Source organism: Triticum urartu, chromosome 1A (genome assembly GCF_056163025.1).
Source record: "Triticum urartu cultivar PI428250 chromosome 1A, HENAU_Tu73, whole genome shotgun sequence".
Taxonomy (NCBI): domain Eukaryota; kingdom Viridiplantae; phylum Streptophyta; class Magnoliopsida; order Poales; family Poaceae; genus Triticum; species Triticum urartu.
In genome coordinates, this window is record NC_141873.1 from 138,149,231 (window position 1) to 138,153,527 (window position 4,297).

The window sequence follows — 4,297 nt, forward strand, 5'->3', positions numbered from 1 at the left end:
AATCTCATATCATAATCCTTGATGAGCTCCAACCATCTCCTTTGCCTGAGATTCAATTCCTTCTGCGTGAAAATATACTTTAAACTCTTGTGATCCGTGTACACCTCACAATGGTTTCCAATGAGAAATGTCTCCAAGTCTTCAATGCATGCACTACGGCTGCTAACTCCAAATCATGCATAGCATAATTCAACTCATGGGGCTTAAGTTGTCGTGAGGCATAGGAAACAACTCTTCCTTCCTGCATAAGTACGGCTCCAAGTCCTCGACGTGAAGCGTCGCAATACACCTCATAATCCTTGGTCTGATCTGGCAAAATCAACACTGGTGATGTAACCAAACGTTTCTTCAACTCCTGGAAACTGGCCTCACATTCCTCGGTCCATTTGAACTTGGTATCCTTCTTCAACAACTCCGTCATAGGCTTTGCAATCTTCGAGAAATTTTTAATGAATCTCCGGTAGTATCCTGCAAGTCCAAGAAAACTCCGGATCTCTCCAACTGATGTTGGCGCTTCCCAATTTGTCACAGTGTCAACCTTGGTGGGATCTACTGTTATACCTTCTCCAGATATAACGTGTCCGAGAAATCCAACTTCCTTCAACCAAAACTCACATTTGATAAACTTGGCATATAACTGATGTTCTCTGAGTTTACCAAGTACCAAATGCAAATGCTCCTTATGCTCCTCTTCATTCTTCGAGTAAACCAGGATATCATCGATGAACACTACGACGAACTTATCCAAAAACTCCATAAACACTTTGTTCATCATGTTCATAAAATATGCAGGTGTGTTAGTCAGACCAAATGACATTACGGTATACTCGTATAGCCCATACCTGGTGGTAAAAGCCGTCTTAGGTATATCCTATTCTCGAATCTTCAACTAATGGTACCCTGATTGCAGATCGATCTTGGAAAATACCTTAGCTCCTTGCAATTGATCAAACAGATCATTGATCATCGGTAGTGGGTACTTGTTCTTGATTGTTACTTCATTCAATCCCCGATAATCAACAACCATCCTTAACGATCCATCCTTCTTCTCCACTAAAAGTACTGGCGATCCCCAAGGTGAAGAACTTGGGCGAATATAACCTTTATCCAATAACTCTTTAATCTGCTTCTTAATCTCCTCCAAATCCTTTGCGGGCATCCTATATGGTCTCTTAGATATTGGCCCTGTGCCTGGCAAAAGCTCAATCGAAAACTCAATGTCTCTATCCGGTGGCATGCCTGGCAACTCCTCTAGAAATACATCCGGGAAATCCTTCACTACTGGTACTTCCTCCTGCACAACTCCTGTTAAGCAATTTACTTGAGTCCTTTTTGGCACATGCCGGGATACATACTTGATCCTCCCTTCTGAGGTGGTAAGAAAAATTGACTTACTGGCACATTCAATGTTCCCTTCATACTTCGACAACCAATCCATGCCTAATATCACATCCAATCCTTGAGATACCAATACTATTAGGTCCGAGGGAAATACATAGTTACCAATCCTTAATGGTAACCGATCACACCATAGACTAGCCATATACTCTGCTCTAGGTGAGGTTACTAACATGGGTGACCTAAGGGCTTGGGTTGGCAATTTATACTTATCCACAAATCCCCTTGATATGTATGAATGCGATGCACCATTATCAAAAAGAACGATTTCAATAAAAGACTTAACCAAAAACTTACCTATTACCGCATCGGGCTGGGCTTCAACCTCCTCCACGTTTGCGTGGTTCACCTATCCCCTATTGAAAGGGTTCGGCTTCTTCCCAGAGCTTCCATTGCCATTTCCATTCTGGGATTCAGGACATTCATTGGCATAATGTCCGGTCTTCTGGCACATAAAGCAAGTGACTTGGCTCAGGTCTCTCTTGGCTGGGGTTGATGGGTTTGTACGGTTCTGGCCGTTGCTTCCTCCATTCCCATTACCATTCATGGTTCCATTATGATTGTGCGAGCTACCTCCTCCATGGGTATGCTGAAAATGTCCTCCCGGTCTAGGGGTAAAACGTGGCTTCTGCCGAGCTCCAGAATTGTACTTCCCTTGTCCATACTTCCTATTACGGTTCTCAATTTGCTGTTGCTTCCCTTCAATCATGAGAGCACGATCTACCAACTCCTGGTAGTTGTTGAAGGTTGATACCATCAACTGCATGCTCAACTCATCATTCAGTCCTTCCAGGAAATTCTCCTGCTTAGCTGCATCTGTAGCAACGTCATTTGGGGCATAACGTGCTAGCATACTAAAGTCCTCCACATACTGGCCTACTGTCCGTCCTCCTTGGCGCAAGTTGCGAAACTCTCGCTTCTTCATGGCCATAGATCCTGCTGATACATGGGCAGTATGGAAAGCCTGCTGGAACTGGTCCCATGTGACAGTGTCGACAGGGAAAGTGGCGGTGAAATTCTCCCAGCATGATGTTGTGGGTCCTTCAAGCTGATGTGCGGCAAACTTCACCTTTTCCGCATCTGTGCATCCTGCCGTGGTCAACTCCCTTGCTGTCTTGCGGAGCCAATCATCTGCTACTATCGGCTCAGTGCTACTGGAAAACACCGGCGGATTCAGTCTAAGGAAACGGGCTAAGTGATCAACAGGTGGTGGTGGTGGGTTGTTGTTGTTGTTCCCCTGATTCTGATTCTGGACTAGCAACTGCATCAATGTGTTCTGCTGCTGGATCAACTGGGTGAGCTTCGGTGGGAAGGTAAATCCAGGGTCACGTCTCGGAGGCATCTGAGGGTTTAGAAAAGATGAGATTTAGGAATAGAGAGGGGTCTAAAGAGAAAACACTACCCATATGCACATGAGGCAAAGCAAACAATTCACTTCATTCAATCAAATAAGGGCATACAATCGATCTAACTATCGCAAAAGTGTCGGACTACTATATTTACATGGTGGACTACTACTACTGATGAGGTGGTCTACTAAAAATATTCTTCTGTTGCAGACTCCATGATATCTGCTCCAGCTTCATCAACATAGTCATCATCGCTATCATCTGGATCCGAGTCGGTGTCGTTGATGATGATGTAGTCTTCAGGGCGAATCTCCTTGGGTTCTTCGTCTTCTCCTACTAGTGTAGGGTCTCCCATAAATATTCCAATCTTCTTGATCAGATCGTCATTCTTCTCCACTAATACTTCGATTTCCTCTTCATAATCTTCACGTGTGGCCTTGAGTTCTTCCTCCAGTTCCTTGATTCTTGTCCTCGCCTTCTTCAGATCTATCATGTCTGCGCACATCTGGTTCTGCTGACGTCGAACGTGCTGGTTTAACTCCTGGATAAAAGCTGCAATTGATCTATCCTTCCTGGTGCTGATCATCTCCCAGTGCTCATCTCGGCGCCCACAAATCTGGTAGATAGTATCCTTGAGATCATTGTGGTAAACTTCTCCAATATGTCCCATGGCGATGTGAGCTGCCATGCTCTTTCCTAGACTCCAAGTTGGTGCATCAAAGGAAAACTCTATGGGCTCAGTGACTGGCATGAACGTCCTTCCTGGAACTTGAACTTGAATCATCCAGCGCTCTTCTTTAGGTAAAGTGGCGTTGTAGGTTCCGGTGAAGCTTGGTACTCCTATGTTCAGATATCTAGAGACTTCCTTCAAATGACGTCCAAAGGGTGTATCTTCATCTGGTTGTGTGAACTTGTTCCTTGCATCCGCTATCCTAAAAGAGTAGAAAAGATGAGGAGTCAGAATGAGAAGAGTGAGTAGTGATCTAGGGCTTTAGCTTAGTGGTCGTGTCCTACAGTCAGCGTGTGCTCTGATACCATCTTGTAGCAACCAGACCTCAAACGGTCCAATCTCTGTGCTCCGGTGTCATCCCTGGATCAGTAATGCTGACACCACACAGTACTTGAAGGATTTATAATAGAGTAGAAATCACACACTTATTACATCAAATGTCTCAAAAGAGAACTTATACAATAAATATGGCTTAAGGCCATCTAATAACGATAACAGCGGAAGGCTTGGAAGATAAGTGAGTCCATCAACTCCAACGGCATCACTGAGTATAGAACCACGACCTAAAAGGCACCTTACTCGTCGTGTGAAAAGTCTGCAACATGAACGTTGCAGCCCGAAAACGGGTCAGCACATGGAATATGCTGGCAATGTAACACATAGAGAGCAATGAAAGAATAAGGCTATTCTATATGCATATTTGGCTGGTGGAAAGCTCTATGGTTACAGTTTTGTGTAAAGCCAATTTTTCCTACTGCAAAGGAATAAATTTTATTTAACTATCATGGTGGTTGTTAAACATTGAGAGTGTAGACACGCT